This window comes from Balaenoptera acutorostrata, chromosome 6, assembly GCF_949987535.1.
Source record: "Balaenoptera acutorostrata chromosome 6, mBalAcu1.1, whole genome shotgun sequence".
NCBI lineage: Eukaryota > Metazoa > Chordata > Mammalia > Artiodactyla > Balaenopteridae > Balaenoptera > Balaenoptera acutorostrata.
In genome coordinates this window covers 90920852-90943083 of record NC_080069.1, presented here as the reverse complement: position 1 = coordinate 90943083, position 22232 = coordinate 90920852, and the positions used below count along the sequence as shown (strand labels likewise).

General features: G+C 39.6%; 1 protein-coding gene across 1 annotated transcript in view; it reads right to left on the bottom strand.

Moving 5' to 3' along the window:
- The window catches only part of TDRD7 (tudor domain containing 7), an 89585-nt gene extending 67588 nt beyond the window's left edge, over nucleotides 1-21997 (bottom strand). Inside the window, exon 1 of the mRNA XM_007197032.2 lies at nucleotides 21850-21997. The gene's annotated coding sequence lies outside the window, so the exon portion shown is untranslated. The remainder of the gene's footprint in view (nucleotides 1-21849) is intronic.
- Nucleotides 21998-22232: the final 235 nt, after the last annotated feature.

Genomic DNA, 22232 nt, shown 5'->3' with positions numbered 1-22232 from the left:
CTATGGAAGGCTGTCATTTAAGAGATGGGCAGAGGAACAAGAACCTATAAAAGGCTAAGAAAAAGGGACCAGAGAGATAGAAGTAGAAAAGGCAAAGTCATAGTGTCATACAAACAAAAAGAGGAAAAAGCCAAAAAGAATGGCATAATTAAAAATGTCATATGCAATAACAGACAGGTCAAGTGAGAGAAAAAAGAAAAGTGACTAATAAATTTTGGTACCAAAGAAATCCATGGGGACCTTGGCTAAGGATTTTCATTGATCAGTAACAGGCATTTTTCAAGATTAATCATTCATATTTTCTTTGGACTAATGGTAAACAGAATGAAGATACATTCAGAGAAGGACATCCAAGCAGCCAGGAAAAGTAGATTTAGCCTTTCATTACAGGAAGGAGAAAGGCAAGCCATGGACAACTTGTTAATTTTTCCTTCAACAGTGCTATCCGATAGAACTTTCTTCCCTGGTGGTCCAGTGGCTAAGACTCTGCACTCCCAATGCAGGGAGCCTGGGTTCAATCCCTGGTCAGGGAACTAGATTCCACATGCCTCAACTAAGAGCTCTCATGCTGCAACTAAAGATCCTGCATGATGCAACGAAGATCCTGCACGTGGCGATGAAGATCCTGCATGCGGCAATTAAGACCCAGTGCATCCAAATAAATAAATAAATAATTATTTAAAAAAAGAACTTTCTGTGATTATAGAAATATTTTATATCTGCACAGTCCAACATGGTAGCCACTAGCCACATGTGGCTACTGAGCACTTGAAATATGGCCAGCATGACTGAGGAACTGAAATTTCAATTTAAATTAAATAGGGCAAGTGGATACTATATCAGACTTCACAGAATTCTAGACAATCTTGCTCTTTCTCTGGTTTAGAAACATAAAGGAAGAACAGCATACAGTTTTAGCAATTTCCTCATTTGTCTATTTAAAAAAGGAGACAAAATAGCTCATTTGCAGGTGCTCTTGATTATAAATATAATACTCAAATGATGGCAAAGTTTAAATGGTAAATAACCTAAGTATGCATTACGTACTTCCCTCTACTAAACATTAACTCTTTTCAAATTGTCACCACTAGCACCAATGCCATTTAATTAATACTATTAATTAAACAGTAAATTAATTAAATAGTAAATAGTCTAGGAAAGTCCTATACTAGGTCTATATTCTTACGCTCTCTATAAACAGAAAGACATACACACACATATATGTATATATACACATATATTTATATTAAAATATATATTAATATTTATATTAAAATCTTCATTTAGGTATAATTTACATAAAATAAAATACTTATCTTATGTGTAGCGTTTATTGAGTTTTGAAAGCACATATATACTATGTAATCATCACCACAATCAAGATCTAGACATTTCTATCACGAAAAATGAGGGGTGTACAATATATGTAAAAGTAAAATGTACAACAACAACAGCACAAAGAACGAGTGAAAGGAACTGGAAGTATACTATTGGAAGGTTCTTATACTATACATAAAGTACTATAATATTATCTCAAAGGGGAATGCAATAAAGAGATATACTGTAAAACTTATGACAGCCACTAAAATTTTTTAAGAGGCATAACTAATAAGCCAGTAGTAGTACAGATAAAACAAAATAGAAATTCAATAAAAAACCAGGTAGAAGTAAAAAAAAAAAGTTAAGTAGGAAAAAAGAGAAAACAGAAACAAAAAGAACAGAAAAGGCAAATAGAAAACATCTAGCAAAATGATAGATTTAAAGTCAACCATACCAGCAGAAGCAAGAAGAACTACAATCCTGCAGCCTGTGGAACAAAAACCACATTCACAGAAAGAAAAGGCAGAGGGCTATATACCAGATGAAGGAACAAAATAAAACCCCAGAAAAACAACTAAATGAAGTGGAGATAGGCAACCTTCTAGAAAAAGAATTCAGAATGCTGATAGTGAAGATGATCCAGGACCTCGGAAAAAGAATGGAGGCAAAGATCGAGAGGATGCAAGAAATGTTTAACAAAGATCTAGAAGAATTAAAGAACAAACAAACAGAGATGAACAATACAATAACTGAAATGAAAAATACACTAGAAGGAATCAATAGCAGAATAACTGAGGCAGAAGAACGGATAAGTGACCTGGAAGACAGAATGGTGGAGTTCACTGCTGCAGAAGAGACTAAAGAAAAAAGAATGAAAAGAAATGAAGACAGCCTAAGAGACCTCTGGGACAACATTCAACGCAACAACATTCGCATTATAGGGGTCCCAGAAGGAGAAGAGAGAAAGAAAGGACCAGAGAAAATATTTGAAGAGATTATAGTCGAAAACTTCCCTAACGTGGGAAAGGAAATAGCCACCCAAGTGTAGGAAGTGCAGCGAGTCCCATACAGGATAAACCCAAGGAGAAACATACCGAGACACATAGTAATCAAATTGGCAAAAATTAAAGACAAAGAAAAATTATTGAAAGAGCAAGGGAAAAATGACAAATAACATACAAGGGAACTCCCATAAGGTTAACAGCTGATTTCTCAGCAGAAACTCTACAAGCCAGAAGGGAGTGGCATGATATACTTAAAGTGATGAAAGGGAAGAACCTACAACCAAGATTACTCTAACCGGCAAGGATCTCATTCAGATTCGATGGAGAAATCAAAAGCTTTACAGACAAGCAAAAGCTAAGAGAATTCAGCACCACCAAACCAGCTCTACAACAAATGCTAAAGCAACTTCTCTAAGTGGGAAACACAAGAGGAGAAAAGGACCTACAAAAACAAACCCAAAACAATTAAAAAATGGTCATAGGAACATACATATCGCTAATTACCTGAAACGTGAATGGATTAAATGCTCCAACCAAAAGACACAGGCTTGCTGAATGGATACAAAAACAAGACCCATATATATGCTGTCTACAAGAGACCCACTTCAGACCTAGGGACACATACAGACTGAAAGTGAGGGGATGGAAAAAGATATTCCATGCAAATGGAAATCAAAAGAAAGCTGGAGTAGCAATACTCATATCAGATAAAATAGACTTTAAAATAAAGAATGTTACAAGACACAGGGAAGGACACTACATAATGATCAAGGGATCAATCCAATAAAAAGATATAACAACTATAAATATACAGGCACCCAACATAGAGCACCTCAATACATAAGGCAACTGCTAACAGCTCCAAAAGAGGAAATCGACAGTAACACAATAATAGTGGAAGACTTTAACACCTCACTTACACCAATGGACAGATCATCCCAAATGAAAATAAATAAGGAAACAGAAGCTTTAAATGACACAACAGACCAGAGAGATTTAATTGATATTTATAGGACATTCCATCCAAAAACAGCAGATTACACTTTCTTCTCAAGTGCGCACGGAACATTCTCCAGGATAGATCACATCTTGGGTCACAAATCAAGCCTCAGTAAATTTAAGAAAACTGAAATCATATCAAGCATCTTTTCTGACCACAACGCTATGAGATTAGAAGTCAATTACAGGGAAAAAAACATAAAAAACACAAACACATGGAGGCTAAACAATACATTACTAAATAACCAAGAGATCACTGAAGAAATCAAAGAGGAAATCAAAAAATACCTAGAGACAAATGACAATGAAAACACGACGACCCAAAACCTATGGGATGCAGCAAAAGCAGTTCTAAGAGGGAAGTTCATAGCTATACAAGCCTACCTCAAGAAACAAGAAAACTCTCAAATAAACAATCTAACCTTACACCTAAAGGAACTAGAGAAAGAAGAACAAACAAAACCCAAAGTTAGCAGAAGGAATGAAATCACAGAGATCAGAGCAGAAATAAATGAAATAGAAACAAAGAAAACTATAGTGAAGATCAATAAAACTAAAAGCAAACTATAGCAAAGATCAATAAAACTAAAAGCTGGTTCTTTGAGAAGATAAACAAAAATGATAAACCATTAGCCAGACTCATCAAGAAAAAGAGGGAGAGGACTCAAATCAATAAAATCAGAAATGAAAAAGGAGAAGTTACAACAGACACCGCAGAAATACAAAGCATCCTAAGAGACTACTATAAGCAACTCTATGCCAACAAAATGGACAACCTGGAAGAAATGGACAAATTCTTAGAAAGGTATAACCTTCCAAGACTGAACCAGGAAGAAACAGAAAATATGAACAGACCAATCACAAGTAATGAAATTGAAACTGTGATTAAAAATCTTCCAACAAACAAAAGTCCAGGACCAGATGGCTTCACAGGTGAATTCTATCAAACATTTAGAGAAGAGCTAACACCCATCCTTCTCAAACTCTTCCAAAAAATTGCAGAGGAAGGAACACTCCCAAACTCATTCTATGAAGCCACCATCACCCTGATACCAAAACCAGACAAAGATACTACAAAAAAAAAAAATTACAGACCAATAACACTGATGAATATAGATGCAAAAATCCTCAACAAAATACTAGCAAACAGAATCCAACAACACATTAAAAGGATCATACACCATGATCAAGTGGGATTTATCCCAGGGATGCAAGGATTCTTCAATATATGCAAATCAATCAATGTGATACACCATATTAACAAATTGAAGAAGAACAACCATATAATCATCTCAATAGATGCAGAAAAAGCTTTTGACAAAATTCAACACCCATTTATGATAAAAACTCTCCAGAAAGTGGGCATAGAGGGAAACTAACTCAACATACTAAAGGCCATATATGACAAACCCACAGCAAACATCATTCTCAATGGTGAAAAACTGAAAGCATTTCCTCTAAGATCAGGAATGAGACAAGGATGTCCACTCTCACCACTATTATTCAACATAGTTCTGGAAGTCCTAGCCACAGCAATCAGAGAAGAAAAAGAAATAAAAGGAATACAAATTGGAAAAGAAGAAGTAAAACTGTCACTGTTTGCAGATGACATGATACTATACACAGAGAATCCTAAAAATGCCACCAGAAAACTACTAGAGCTAATCAATGAATTTGGTAAAGTTGCAGGATACAAAATTAATGCACAAAAATCTCTTGCATTCCTATACACTAATGATGAAAAATCTGAAAGAGAAATTAAGGAAACACTCCCATTTACCACTGCAACAAAAAGAATAAAATACCTAGGAATAAACCTACCTAGGGAGACCAAAGACCTGTATGCAGAAAACTATAAGACACTGATGAAAGAAATTAAAGATGATACCAACAGATGGAGAGATATACCATGTTCTTGGATTGGAAGAATCAATATTGTGGAAATGACTATACTACCCAAAGCAATCTACAGATTCAATGCAATCCCTATCAAATTACCAATGGCATTTTTTACAGAACTAGAACAAAAAATCTTAAAATTTATATGGAGGCACAAAAGGCCCCATATAGCCAAAGCAGTCTTGAGGGGAAAAAATGGAGCTGGAGGAATCAGACTCCCTGACTTCAGACTATACTACAAAGCTACAGTAAGCAAGACAATATGGTACTGGCACAAAAACAGAAACATAGATCAATGGAACAAGATAGAAAGCCCAGAGATAAACCCACGCACCTATGGTCAACTAATCTATGACAAAGGAGGCAAGGATATACAATGGAGAAAAGACAATCTCTCCAATAAGTTGTGCTGGGAAAACTGGATAGCTACATGTAAAAGAATGAAATTAGAACACTCCCTAACACCATACACAAAAATAAACTCAAAATGGATTAGAGACCTAAATGTAAGACCAGACACTATAAAACTCTTAGAGGAAAACATAGGAAGAACACTCTTTGACATAAACCACAGCAAGATCTTTTTTGATCCACCGCCTAGAGTAATGGAAATAAAAACAAAAATAAACAAATGGGACCTAATGAAACTTAAAAGCTTTTGCACAGCAAAGGAAACCATAAACAAGATGACAACCCTCAGAATGGGAGAAAGTATTTGCAAACGAATCAACGGACAAAGGATTAATCTCCAAAATATATAAACAGCTCATGCAGCTCAATATTAAAAAAACAAACAACCTAATCCAAAAATGGGCAGAAGACCTAAACAGACATTTCTCCAAAGAAGATATACAGATTGCCAACAAACATATGAAAGGATGCTCAACATCACTAATCGTTAGAGAAATGCAAATCAAAACTACAATGAGTTATCACCTCACACGGGTCAGAATGGCCATCATCAAAAAGTCTACAAACAATAAATGCTGGAGAGGGTGTGGAGAAAAGGGAACCCTCTTGCACTGTTGGTGGGAATGTAAACTGATACAGCCACTATGGAGAACAGTTTGGAGGTTCCTTAAAAAACTAAAAATAGAATTACCATATGATCCAGCATCCCACTACTGGGCATATACCCAGAGAAAACCATAATTCAAAAAGACACATGCACCCCAATGTTCATTGCAGCACTATTTACAATAGCCAGGTCATGGAAGCAACCTAAATGCCCATCGACAGACGAATGGATAAAGAAGATGTGGTACATATATACAATGGAATATTACTCAGCCATAGAAAGGAACGAAATTGGGTCATTTGTTGAGACGTGGATGGATCTAGAGACCATCATACAGAGTGAAGTATGTCAGAAAGAGAAAAACAAATATCGTACATTAATGCATGTATGTGGAACCTAGAAAAATGGTACAGATGAACCAGTTTGCAGGGCAGACGTTGAGACACAGATGTAGAGAACAAACATATGGACACCAAGGGTGGAAAGCCGCGGGTGGGTGGTGGTGGTGGTGTGATGAATTGGGCAATTGGGACTCACATGTATACACTGATGTGTATAAAACTGATGACTAATAAGAACTTGCTGTATAAAAAAATTAAATTAAATTAAAAAATTAAAAAAAAAAAAGGACTACATACTGGGGAATTCCCTGGGGGTCCAGTGGTTAGGACTCTGTGCTTCCATTGCAGGGGGTCCAGGTTCATTCCCTGGTCAGGGAACTAAGATCCCACAATCCTGCTGCACAGCCAAATAAATAAATTTTAAAAAATAATAAAATAAAGTCAACCATACCAATAATTACATTAAGTGTAAATGATTGAAATATCCTGATTAAAAAGTTAGAGATTGGTAGAGTGGATATAAAAGCAAGATTTTCCTATATACTATCTACAAGAAACCTATTTCAAATACAAACAACACATAGGTTAAAAGTAAAAATATAGAAAACGATATGCATGTAAATACATGACTATATTAATATTAGAACAAGTAATATTACCAAGGATAAAGAGGGACATTACAGGGACTTCCCTGGTGGCGCAGTGGTTAAGAATCCGCCTGCCAATGCAGGGGACATGGGTTCGATCCCTGGTCTGGGAAGATCCCACATGCCACGGAGCAACTAAGCCCATGCACCACAACTATTGAGCCTGTGCTCTAGAGCTCGCCCGTGAGCCACAACTACTGAGCCCACGTGCCACAACTACTGAAGCCCACATGCCTAGAGCCCGTGCTCTGCAACAAAAGCAGCCACCACAATGAGAAGCATGTGCACTGCAACGAATAGTAGCCCCACTCTCAGCAACTAGAGAAAGCCCGCACGCAGCACTGAAGACCCAAAGCAGCCAAAAATAAATAAACAAAATATAAATAAATTTTAAAAAAAGAGGGACATTACATAATAATTAAGGAATTAATTAATCAGGAAGATATAACAATCCTAAGTGTGACTGCACCTAACATTAGAGTTTTAAAACACATGAATGAAAAAACAATAGAGTTATGACTGAAGACTTCAAAACTCTTTTCTCAGTAATTGGTAGAGCCAGTAAACAAAAAATTCAGTAAGGATATAGAGGAGCTGAACAACACCATCAACCAAACTGGTCTAATTGATATTTACAGAACACTCCATCCCAACATTAGCAAAATATACATTCTTTTCAAGAGCTCATGGGACACTGACCAAGATGAGTCTGAAACCAATCCTCAACCAATTTAGAATAATTGAAATTATACAAAGCGTATTCTATGATCAGAACTAAACTAAATTGGGTATCAGTAACAGAAAGATATGTGAACAATCCCTGTGTACTTGCAAATGTAATAACATCTAAATAACCAAGAGTCAAAGAGGAAAGATCCTCCAAATAACCAGAAAACATTTAAATAAATGAAAACACAGTATATAAAAAATTGCTGGATGCAGTTAAAGCAATATTTGGAGGGAAATTTACAGCATCATACGCTTACATTAGAAAAAAAGAAACATTCCAAATCAATGATCTAATCTGCTACCTGAAGAAAAAAAGAGAGCAAATTATACCAAAAGGAAGTAGATGAAAGGAATTAATAAAGATGAGAGCAAAATCAGTACTGGAATGGTGAAACAGGTAAGTAATTAAATAGAAAAAAAGTAAAGGAAAAAAATCATGAAACCAAAACTAGTTCTTGAAAACTTCAATAAAATTGATAACTTCCAGGTAGATTAATCAAGGGGAAAAAAAGAGAAGACACAAATTACTAATAATGCGATTGAAAAGGGGGCCATAAATACAGATCCTTACATATCGTTTAATGTCTACAATCCATACAATTGTAGACATTAAAAAGAGAATATTATGAACAATTCATGCCAATAAATCTGGTAACTTGGATGAAATGGACGAATTCACTGAAAGACAATTTCCAAAGCTCACTCAAGAAGAAACAGATAACCTTAATATCCTTAAGACTATTAGAGAAATTAAATTTGTAGTTAGAAACCTTCACACAAGGAAAACTCAAACCCAGATGGCTTTATTGGAAAATTCTACCAAACACTTCAGAAGGAATTAATACCACTTCTACACAAACTCTTCCAGAAAGTAGAGAGGAAGGGAACACTTCTGAACTCACTTTATGAGGCGAACATTATGCTGATACCAAAACCAAAGACATTATAAGAAAAGAAAAGTACAGACCAATATCCCTCATGAACATAAGTGAAAAAAATCCTAACAAAATACTAGTAAATCGAATCCAACAATATGTAAGAGAAATAACACACCATGATTAACTATGGTTTACTCTAGGAATGCAAGGTTGGTTCAACACTCATAAGTCAATCAATGTAACTGACTATATCAACAGACTAAAGGAGAAAAACCACATGATATCAATAGGTGAAGAAAAGACATTTGACAAAGTTAAAAATCATTTATTTTAATAACTCTCAGAAAATAAGAATAGACGTGAACCTCCTTAAACTGATAAAGAGTATCTGTGAAAAACCCTCAGCTAACATCACATGTAATAGTGAAAGAATGAATGCTTTCTGCTTAAGAATGGGAACAGGGTAAGAATGTCCATTCTCTTCACTCCTATTCATTACCACACTAGAGGTCCTAGCTGGTGAAATCAGACTGATTTCAAAACTTACCATAACAGTATATTAGTCGAAATAGTGTGGCATTGACAAAAGGACAGTCACATCAATGGAACAGAATATATAGACCAGAAATAGACCCACACATAAATGGTCAACTGATTTTTGACAAAGATAGCAAGGAATTCAATGGAGAAAGTTCAACAAACAGTGCTGGAACACTATTCATCCATACACAAAAAATGAATCTCATACCAGACACAAAAATTAAATCGAAATGAATCATTTAGGTCCTAAATGACAAAGTTAATACTGTAAAATTTCTAGAGAAAACAGGAATAAATCTTTGTGACCTTGGGATAGGCAAAGAACTTTTAGAGCCATGATGAAAAAACCCGACAAATTGGATCTCATCAAAATTTAAAACTTCTGCTCTTCTAAAGGCTGTTAAGAAAATGTAACTTCCTGGATTTGGCTGAAAATGTAGTCAGTACTGCATCACAGTTCCACTTCTCCTACTTCTGCTTCCCTCACCCTTCTTACCACAGGTGTTAATACCAAGGACACTCCCTAATAAAATTCCTGATAAGCTCTTCCTCAATGAATGCTTCCTGGGGAATCCCACCTGGAACACACACCTCACAGTCACATTCTTTAAGATGTTTGTTTTTATCATCTCTACTTTTTCAGCTCAAACTCACTCTGTAACTTTCTGCAAGGTCTTTTCAACATTTAACACCCTATTAAAAATTCCTCCCAGGAAAATCATACATGACCTTTTTATTATTAATACCCAGGATACCTTAGGACTATCCAGATCTTTTAAAATTACCCAGAATTGTTCTCTCTTTCCTCCTTTTTATTTTTCATTTCTTGAGCATTATTTTGTTTATTTTTTTGGGGATTGACATGTACTACTACTATATTTAAAATAGATAAACAACAAGGACCTACTGTATGGCACAGGGAACTCTGCTCAATATTCCATAATAACCTAAATGGGAAAAGAATTTGAAAAAGAATACATACATGTATATGTGTAACTGAATCACTTTGCTGTACACCTGAAACTAACACAACATGTTAGTCAACTATACTCTGACATAAAATAAAAATTAAAAATAAATAGGGGCTTCCCTGGTGGCACAGTGGTTGAGAATCTGCCTGCTAATGCAGGGGACACGGGTTCGAGCCCTGGTCTGGGAAGATTCCACATGCCGTGGAGCAACTAGGCCCGTGAGCCACAATTACTGAGCCTGCACGTCTGGAGCCTGTGCTCCGCAACAAGAGAGGCCGCGATAGTGAGAGGCCCCGCGCACCGCAATGAAGAGTGGCCCCCGCTCGCTGCAATTAGAGAAAGCCCTCACACAGAAATGAAGACCCAACACAACCAAAAATAAATATAAAATAAATAAATAAATAAAAGATTGCTATTAAAAAAATAAAATAAAATAAATGTACCCAAAAAAAAAAAGAAAAAAAAAAGAAAATGAAAAGACAAGCCACAGACTAAGAGAAAATATTTTCATAGCATACCTGGTAAAGGACTGGTAGCTAGAATATAAAAACAATACTCACCAGTAGTTCAACCCTTTTTATTGATAAGTAGTAGTCCACTGTATGGATATACCACAATTTGTTTATCCATTCAAATGTTGATAGACATGTGGGGTGCTTCCAGCTTTGGGGTATTAAAAATAAAGCTGCTTTCCACTATGGAAAACAGTATTGAGGTTCCTCAGAAAACTAAAAATAGAGTTACCATATGATCCAGAAATCCCACTCCTGGGCATATACCCAGACAAAACTATAATTCAAAAAGATACATGCACCCCTATGTTCATACCAGTACTATTCACAATAGCCAAGACATGGAAACAATCTAAATGTCCATTGACAGATGAATGGATAAAGAAGATGTGGTACATACATAAAATGGAATACTACTCAGCCATAAAAAAGAATGAAATAATGCCATTTGCAGCAACATGGATGCAACTAGAGATGATCATACTAGGTGAAGTAAGTCAGAAAGAGAAAGACAAATACCATACGATATCACTTACATGTGGAATCTAAAATATGGCTCAAATGAACTTATCTACCAAACAGAAAAAAACTCACAGACATAGAGAACAGACTTGTGGTTGCCAAGGGGGAGGAAAGGAGAGAGAGGGATGGACTGGGAGTCTGTGGTTAGTAGATGCAAACTATGACATTTAGAATGGATAAACAACAAGGTCCTACTGTATAGCACAGGGAACCATATCCAATCTCCTGGGATAAACCATAATGGAAAAGAATATAAAAAAAAAGAATGTATATATGTGTATAACTGAGTCACTTTGCTGTCTAGCAGAAATTAGTACAACATTCTAAATCAACTATACTTCAATAAAAAACAAATGAAGCTGCTTTGCAAAGATATATATTTTTCTTTCTTGTGTAAATTCTGAGAATTGGACTTTCTGAAGATTTAATACCCATAATATCTATGGAAGGAAAGTATTATTCTCATTCTGTAAATGAGAAAACCAAAGCTCAGAGATGTTAAATAACCAACATATCACAGGATGTATGGAAGCCAGGATTTTAGTCCTGGTCTGTTTGATGCCAAAGCCCACATTCTTTCTATCACATTACCCTGACTGGTACTGAAAAAAATAAAAGACAAAACCCTGAAGAATTAACAAAAGGAGACAAGACAATCAAGAAAGTCAGTAAAGTAAACTGAAGAGAAGAAAAAAAACAGTCCTGTGAAATGAACAGTAGACTCAGCCTACTCACAGGTGTGGTATGGATCCCAAGTCAACGAGACAACTGGAGACAGGCACTCTAAATACTAAAAATTCATGGCAGAGAAAGACAACAGCTATAGAGTCTGAGCACCTGCATTACTCCTGATGTCCATCTACATTTTGAGTATGCTGGTGAGAAGGAAAGAGAGGCTGGCTTTGGGACCTATATTTCAAGGTTGTCAGATGTTAAATCTGAAGTATGAACTTTGGCTCTTAAATGGTAAACTCCTGATTACAAGAGAAATGCTTTGATTTACAATGGTTCATGATTCAAAGATCATTGAACTTTGAGTATACAGTTATTTCCTCAAGTAAGCAAAACCACAAAGTGAGCGGGCTGGCCAAGTTTTAATTTGCAAGAGGAGAAACTAAAGGATCACTTGCTAACTTCCTAGTGCCAAGCCGCCTCAACTTTGTCTCTTTGACCTCCACCTTTCCTACCTAGCTATCTACTCTCTTCTTTCCTTCAAACCCAATCCCTCCCATCTACTCATCTAGAGCTCCTCTGAGTAAAACTGGCCTTTGCCTCTTTGTATATCTGCATATCTAAGTGGGCCGTGACTATGAATTATATACACATTATGTGTAGGTATAAAGTCAGGTGGTCAGTGCCCATGTGGGAATATACCCTCTTGGGTGTGAGCAGTGTACCAGGATCAAACTAGACTATTTAGCATATCTGGCTCCTCCCTAGTCAAAACAACTTTAAATTCCCCTGCCACAGTTTCAGTATGAAGGACATACCCATCACCTTCTCTACTGCCTCCTCCTTCCCTTGTTTTTGGAAAGAGCATCTGTTCCATTGTTACCTTCCCACTGTGGTCTACTTTTCCCCAGCTACTTAGCGGGTAGACAGCAACCACTAATTTATGGGGGGGGGGAAATCTCTAATAAATGCATTCTATTCAATAATGGAAATCCTATGACTAAAATATAACAGAACTCCAATATGATACTGGCTTGAAATGACAGTTCTAACCCCATCTTAGAAGCTAACCAGAGGCTTGTTCCACAGGTCGCCCTATATGAAAGACTCCTGCTCCCTCCATCCTAAGGAGAGCAATTTCAGGCCACTTTCTCTGAAATGTTCCCCTCTATCTTCCTTATTTCTGTTCTGAAACAGGTGTCATCAGGGATCTCCCAAACACAGCACTTAACACATTTTGGGGAGGGAGAAGGTCATACACCCACATATACAGCTTGTCTAATTGCCACAGAATATAGTAAAAGCTGTAAGGCTTTGCCCAGTGCTTGCTTCCTTAATCCCACCCTCTTCGAATGTGTCTTCTTCTTTGGGGACCTAGACTCTGCCAAGATACAGTAGTCTTATGGCCTCTATCCTGATTATCCTATCCTCCTGCCCCAAGACTATCAGATAGGCTTCATGCAGATAAAAGGTATGTATTTACAGTGAGCAACTGATAATAATGTTAAATAAATAAAAAAACAGTGCTAATCTGTGTGGCACACAAGTGCTCATCCTTAGTTTTCACTTTTCTCACCCTCCCTAACCTCATGTTTGCCTATCTTCGTTTCTTGGCAACTGTTAGACTAATTTTTCTAAGTTACACTTCCCAACCTGACCTGAGAAATGCTTTGGAAGCCAGGATTTTAGTCCTGGTCTGTTTGATGACCTGAGAGACGCTCCTGCCACACACATAACCTCCTAGTTTCACTCTCTTTAATGCACATATTATCATAGTTAAAATCCACAGTTACGACCAAGGAAGTTCAATGTTTCTTTCAAGAGTAAAGCTACTGACGACTAGTAGATGATACATTGATTCTGACTTTATTTGGGGGAGAGACGGGGGATTGCAGAAGGCTGTGCACACACCTCCTCTTCCTGCTTGTGTTCCCCAAGTTCAATACCACTACGCAAAGAGCACTTATTTTCCTGGGACAAATCCCTTCTCCCCAGCCTCCTTCTTATCTGTAAGATGAAGGGATTTGGTCTTAGTGGTTCTCCACCGCCCCCTCCCCCCACCACTAAGTGACACATGAAGATGGACAGGCTCAGTTCACGGTTCCCCCACTCCTCACCACCTGCACGGTGATCACCCTAGTCCACACCAACCACATTTCTTGCCTGGACTGAGGCAACTGCCTCCGTGCTGGTCTCTCTGCTTCCACTTCACCGATAATCTATTCTTCACATCACAGCCAGAGTGATCCTTTTAAATCATAAATCCCATCACATCATTCCTCTGCTCAAAACCCTCCAAGGGCTTCCTGTCTTACTCAGACTAAAGGCCAAAGTCTTCAGAGGGGCCAAAAGGGCCCTACACAATCTGCACCCATCCCACTTCTCTGACCTCAACTCCTCCTCCCCTTTTCTCTCACTCACTCCACTCCACTCCACACTGCTTTTCTTTCTGCACTTGCCAGTCCCTCTGCCCCAGGGTCGACACAGCTCATTGCCTCACCTCCTTCAGGTATTTGCTCAAATGTCACCTTCTCAGTACAGCCTTCCCTGGTCACCCTATTCAAAACCAGAACGGTTATGCCAGCTGCCCAGTACTCCCTTTACCCTTCCCCTGCCTTATTTCACTCCGTAGCACTTATGCCATCCAATATTCTTCTTTATTTTACTGTCTGTCTCCCTGACTTGAATGTAATCTCCATGAAAGCAGGGATTTCGGTGGGTTTTGTTCACTGCTGAATCCCTAGTGCCCAGCCCACAACGAGAGCTCAATACATATTGAGTGAATGAATGAGAAATTCTCCATATAACTAACACCACTCCTTTTCTCTCCTACTCACTAAAATAAGTGTATTGCATGTGAGCAGTTAAAGGAATAATCTTAAATTTAAGTTATTAAAAATTATTTGCAAATTTTAATGATTGTTGTAAACTGACTGAGACAGCCAATTATGTCACCAAGTTGTGATTGAGATCCATCACACAGTTTACTTCTGGGCCTTTCCACTCTGAGCCAGAGTTCTCAATGAGCAGGCTCAGGTCTGGGCCATAGCGTTACTGCAAAATGTCCACATACCCCAATGTGTAAGCAAGCACTGCTTGAACACTGGTAAGTGTCTCATACTTACATGTATTCCTGTTTTTCAAACAGTGTGCAGATACTGTTGAGAGTCACAAACACGAATTGATATTGAATTTACAACAGCTTTTGGTAGTTATATATTTTATCAACCAAAGGAAGTACAACTAATCATGTGTGAAGTTTCACAAAGTTCTTTTAAAAATTAAAAAAAAGAACCTGATACTTGAGGAGACTGGGAAGCAATGCTTGACCACATGGCTACAATCTGAATTAAGCATCCCTCTCCCTCCCCTTTTTTAAGTATGCTATTTTCATGGAATACTATAATTCTCTATTTGTATACAACTTTTTGGAGGGAAGGGCAGTCCCCGGACTATAGGACTGAGGATCTCAAAGATAGTGAGAAACAGATAAGTGCGGTAAAACCTGGAAGGGTAAATGTGGTTGTACATCTTGTTCAGATGTACGTCTTGTTCTCATGTTTGTCAATTTCTTCCAGTCCAGTTTGCAATTCCAACATTAGCAATATCACTTCAGGCACTGAACAAAAAGAACATTACAACTAAAGCTTAAAAAACTTATTATTTTCTAATCTACTATATTGCTATAGAACGCTCTAAATTTTGTTAATTCCTTGGTTATCATGGCATTTTTTGAGGTTTTCTGAAGGTGGCAATTATACTCAAGAACTTTTGGAAACAGTATGCATATAAGAATACTTTCTTCTAACTATACGAATCAAGTTTATCTTGGATATCATCCACTAGAAGCACAAAAGGAAGCTTATCATGGGAATTTCAACTATTAGTTAAGTGCCTCAATGGCAACTCCTCCAAAGTAGCTTCCAAATTTCTTTTTTTTTTTAACATCTTTATTGGAGTATAATTGCTTTACAGTGTTGTGTTAGTTTCTGCTGTATAACAAAGTGAATCAGCTATATGCAAATGTATATCCCCATATCCTCTCCCTCTTGCCTCTCTCTCCCACCCTCCTTATCCCACCCCTCTAGGTGGTCGTAAAGCACTGAGCTGATCTCCCTGTGCCATGCAGCTGCTTCCCACTAGCTATCTATCTTACATTTGGTAGTGTATATATGTCAATGCTACTCTCTCACTTCGTCCCAGCTTCCCCTTCCCCTTCCCCGTGTCCTCAAGTCCATTCTCTACGTCTGTGTCTTTATTCCTGTCCTGACCCTAGGTTCATCAGAACCTTTTTTTTTTTTTTTTTTAGATTCCATTATATATGGCTTAGCATATGGTATTTGTTTTTCTCTTTCTGACTTATTTCACTCTGTATGACAGACTCTAGGTCCATCCACCTCACTACAAATAACTCAATTTTGTTTCTTTTTATGGCTGATTAATATTCCATTGTATATATGTGCCACATCTTTATCCATTCATCTGTCGATGGACACTTAGGTTGCTTCCATGTCCTGGCTATTGTAAATAGTGCTGCAACGAACCCTGTGGTACATGACTCTTTTTGAATTATGGTTTTCTCAGGGTATATGCCCAGTAGTGGGATTGCTGGGTCATATGGTAGTTCTATATTTATTTTTTTTAAGGAACCTCCATACTGTTCTCCACAGTGGCTGCATCAATTTACATTCCCACCAACAGTGCAAGAGGGTTCCCTTTTCTCCACATTCTCTCCAGCATTTATTGTTTGTAGATTTTTTGATGATGTGTGGCTCCCAAATTTCTTAAGTTGCCATTTTGCTCTTTCAACTTTCCTACTTATTTCTACTCTCTAAAAGTGTTGTGATAAATACAATTTAGAGTTTAAGGGAATTCAAATTCGTACTTTTATTTTGAGAATGTTATGTTAAGCCCTGGTGACCGTAAGTTAGGTGAGGTTGGGAGAAATAAGGTTGGTTATCTCTTTAAATTCAGGTTAAAATTCTTAAGGGTTTCCCTGGATAATAAAGTGGATGCTTGAGCTGAATAAGAATCCTCTGCTTGAGCAGAGTAAAGTGGAGGTGAGTCTGGGGAATTATTTAATCAGAGTATTTTAATCTCAAAAACTGACCAAGGTCAGCAAGCAAAGACCCCAGTCAAGGAGGAAGAAACTGGCCACAAGGATCACAACAGATTGCACTTGACTTTCACGTCCTTCCTCTCACTCTTTTTCTCCTCCTTTCCTTGCCTCTCTTTCTGAATGACAAGTGTCAAAAATAGAGTTATATGTGCTTACCACAATACCTGGCATTCGGTAGTTACATTTTCCTAGAAACATGGTATGGATGGCAAACTACCTATGAATACCTGCATTACATTGCTAAGAATGCAATAATACAGACATTGGTGTACTGGAGAAATTTTTAGTACAGCATCAAATTTGAAATACTAGCATTTTCCCAGGTTTTCTTACTTGCCTCATTAACATACTTGACCTGGCAAGCTTAGTAAGAAAGCCACCAGATCTCCTCCAAGATTTCTCACTTAACTAGTAGGCAAAAGCCTCTTAACTGCCATGTCCCACAATGTCCCTGGACATTGTAAAACAGCACAGGACAGGACAGTGGGCTTGACCTCAGAGTAGGGAGCCGAGAGAGAAGCGCGGAATGCTAGTAGGCACCTTCACACCATCTCCTCCAAACTGTTTAGTTTAAAAATGAGGAAACTGAGGTCCACGGTAATTATTCCAGGCCTAACATATTTTTATGGCCAGACCCACAACAAGAACCCAGGTCTTCTGGCTCCCAAAAATGGGGCATCCTTTCAGACAGCTGCTCCAAACGTACAGAGTTGGCTTCTGAAAGTAAATTTGACTTGGGGAATACTGAGAACAACCCTGGGGCATATTTAGTGATTAGCCCTTAAAGTGGCGTGAAATGGGGATCTGCCACATTCTGATTTAAGGGTGTGGCACCCAAATCCAAAATACTTGCCAACTGCTGCAAAAATTCAATCCTTTTATACTGTTCCTTTTCTATTTTGCTATACAATTAATCTTGAGTACCCCGAAACGCTAACAATGTGCAAGAAGTAGGGCAAGGATTAGGGGAAAGTAATGACAACCTTTAGGAAAGCAAGGTTTAAACAATGTAAATAGCCTAAAATAATTCTCACTTTCAAAACTGTATTTGTAAATTCACAACTTTTCTCTCTAATACACCTAAAAATGGTCCCAGGAGAGTCTTATTCTGAAGAAGCAGGTTTTGGTGTCCTCTGGATACCTGCCTTTACCATTAGTTGATCCTCCCTGGCTCAATCGTTTGCATGCGACCTGCTTCCTGTAGATGCAGTTTCCTCAGTCCTGCTGCCCAAAGACCTTTAGCCAAGCTGGTGTCACTCCCGTATATGCTCTCTCCTCTCAGTTCCTCTTTTCTCAACTATTTCCAACTGTACTATTTGGCTCATTTTTCTCATTGCATTTTTTGTGTGTCATAAATTTGACTTGAAGAGTGGCACTAAACCCACAAATAAATCTGAAGAATCGTTAGGGTAAACTGAAATCACCAAGCAATCTCTCTTACCTTCTTCAGTCAGCTACTCAATTTTTAGTATCTCTTTAGGGCACATACTTCTGGTAAACGGCTGCCTTCTTCCATGAAGACACTATTTTAGCAACAAGCCAGGCCCTTAAAATTCAGAATGTCTGTGCATCATCTAGTCTATCCCAAACCCCTTATTACAAATCAATAAACTGAGCCTAAGAGAGGGAAGGTTTTTGTCTAAGACTCTTCCAAGGTGATTTCTCATTTTGCAACAGTTTAACATGCTATCTTTTATTTCCAATTATAGTCTATTTATTACCACCTTAATTACTCCTTTATCAACTCTTTTTAAAAAGATAGTTGGGACTTCCCTGGTGGCGCAGTGGTTAAGAATCCGCCTGCCAATGCAGGGGACACGGGTTCGATCCCTGGTCCGCGAAGATCCCACAGGCTGCGGAGCAACTAAGCCCGTGCGCCACAACTGCTGAGCCTGTGCTCTAGAGCCTGTGAGCCACTACTGAGCCCAAGTGCCACAACTACTGAAGCCTGCGTGCCTAGAGCCCGTGCTCCGCAACACGAGAAGCCACTGCAATGAGAAGCCTGTGCACCACAACGAAGAGTAGCTCCCGCTCACCGCAACTAGAGAAAGCCTGCGTGCAGCCAAAAATAAAATTAATTTTAAAAAATCCTGTTAAAAAAAAAAAAAAGAAAGATAGTAATTACTGCCCTCAGGTGGTGATATACTCCCTCAGGGTATATTTAGAGAGCAGTTTTCTTTTTGTAATTATTGCAATTTCAACCTCCAAATTATCCATGCATTACTAATTACATAGTATGAATAAATAAAGGCTTTCCATAAATCTACATACTGGAGAAAGCTCTGAGATCATAAGTGGCTTAGTTAGGAGTTTGGGTCTTAATCCCAATTCTGCTTCTCATTAGCTATGACCCTTTGAACAAGTCACTTCAGGTCGCTTTTTTCATACGGAAGAGGAGGAGGATGGGCTAGATCCATGGTTCTCAACTTTCCCTGGAGTCCTTCAAGTGCTGAAATGGGGGTCCAAAGATCTAACGGAAATCATGGGTTTGCTTCCTCCTGACAAAGCTGCATAGCTAAAATATCGAGTTTGCTTTGGGGTCACACTGAGTATCTTGTGCCGATCAGAAGCTCTAACTGCCATATATCCTCACACACATCTTCAGCTCAAAATGACAAATTATCAATACTTTTAGCTTGTTTGAAAGACAACATTTTTAAAAAATTGGCCCAATGAGGAAATATTGAAAAGAATGAAGCTTTCAAAAGCATAAGGGTGGGAACAGAGGGAGGAGAAAGTCAGTTTTGCATAAGGAAAAACCAATTCACATAAATATGAAATTAGATTTCACTCCAAGCACCAAGGAACTTCTGTCTTTTCTGTATTTATGTGTTGACCCCGAAAGTGCCCAGAGGCAAAACACTCACTCTACGTCAAATCTCAGTTCTTAGAAATAGCACTTGATCAAACACAGAGTAGGTGCTTAGAGTTGGATTATAAAGTATTTTTCCTTTACGTTCATATTAGGTCTCCAACTAGATTATATTGCACAGAGAACTTCTGAGAGGTTCTTCAAGGAGTTTAAATCTCTTGGTACAAAATACAACAGTTCATTCAGCCACGTTCAGCCAGTTCACTTAAAAGGGCATTAGCAGGGATTACATTTCATTTCCAATCTACAGGGACTGAAATCCGAAGGAACCACCAACTGCTGCTTCAGAGTTCACTGTGTTTAACTAGCAAAGAGGGGGGCTGTGGGCTGGCAAAGGGCCCTGGACTGGGGCACAGGAGACGTGGGTTCTAATCCAGCTGACCCCAGAGCAATTCCCTACCCCTGGCACGGTCCTGTGCATGTAACTAATGCTCCATGAATATCAGTTGAATGGAACTGCAAAAATCTCCACCATGTGCCAATTTATATTATATAGAGCACTTAAAGATGTGTCCCTGCATCCAAGAAACTAAACCCAATTATGTAAAATATGGGAAGTTTGGTGGAAGAAAGAGAGTTAACACTTCTTGACTATTATTATGAGCCAAAGGAATTACAGTAGTTATCTCACAAAAGTCTTGCAGAGTAAGTTAAATATTTCCAATTGATAAAGAGAAAACCAGGCTCAAAGAAAGTATGTAATTTGTTCAAGATCACACAATTAGCAAGTGGAGAAGCCCAGGTTCCAACCCAAATCTGCAAAGCCCACGCTATTTGCAGTATGCAACACCTATACATCAAAGCAGCTGGGACTTGGGTCTAGTTCCACCTCTGTCTTTAAGTTGTTGTATATCACTAGGCAGGGCACTTTTCTGCAGTTTTTCCACCTGCACGAAAGGGGCGAGGGGGGCGGGGTGAAGGATAGGGATGGAGGGATGACGCAGGTCAGTGGTGTTTTTGTTTTGTAGAGTGGCTTTCATAATCCTTTTGGGCCAAGACTTTTTCTAATATAGCTATTTCCCTTTCCGGTTCTTTGAAATTGTTTGGGAGTGAGTGGTGCCCTTGGTTATGTATGGAAATGTATTGTACCTACTCACTCAAGGGGATCGGAGCAGAACAGTTGTGCCGGCTCCAAGTCCCCTCCCATTAAACTGAGGCTGAGAACCTGACCCTATTGGGGAACACGGTGAAAGTTAAGATAACTCACTCATGGATTCATATTTCCCTCCTAACTTGGAGCTCTGTACCCACCCGGGGCTCAGGTGCTCACGGTTTGAGAGAAACGGATAGTATTTGTGTCCTGCACTGCTCCAGCGGCCTGGAGGGGCGGGTCTGTAAAGAGAGGAACTTAAAAGCTCACGGTGTGGGAGTTCAAACAGCCAGGGGGCTCGGATATCCCTTGCTCCGGGCGGGCAGCTGGCGCCCGCCCGCCGGTACCGGGAACCACTTCCTGGTCAGCACCTCCCATCCCTGTCCACACACCCGCCCTCCCCCTGCTGCACTGCCCCCACTGCACTGTTTCCCAGGCGGCAGGGGTCCGTCCGACTCCCAGGTGAACCCCAGACGGTCCCATCAGAGATTTAAAACACAACGCTCTGGAACCCCAACTCCCCTGGCGCCCAGCCCACTTTCCGGGGTGGGGACCAGGGCATCCTCTGCGGCTGCAGGGAAGAGGCCCCGGGTCCGTTCGAGTCCCGCTCGGGCCACTGTCCCGCTTAGTCACCCAGGTGCGCCGCGCCCGCCCGAAACCTCGTCCGACCTCGCCTGGCACCTGTCGTTCCCGCAGCCAGCAGGACCTGCGCTCACCTCGTTCTGCGGGCCCGCAGCCCGTCCCCGCGCCTCTGGGCCCGGCTCCCACCGCCGTCTGCGCCAGGGCTACAGCCGCGGCCGCCGCCCACTTTCGGTTTCCCCGCACGGCTGAAGCAGCCGCCGCGGCTCGGGAATCACCTCAAACCCCCGCCCCGCCCTGCTCGGCCCCGCCCCACTCCGCCCCGCCCCAAGGGCAGACCGGCCTCGGCTCTGCGCACGCGCGGGCACCCCGGCGGCGTCGGCCCACGCCGGCGTCCGCGCGTGGGAAGGGAAACCGACGCCGCCTAGCGGTTTCTGCGCGTGCCCACGCACTGGCCGACGGCGGAAGGCGACTGCGGGGCGGGAGCAGGAGCGCCTCCTCGTGGACAACGCAAGCACCG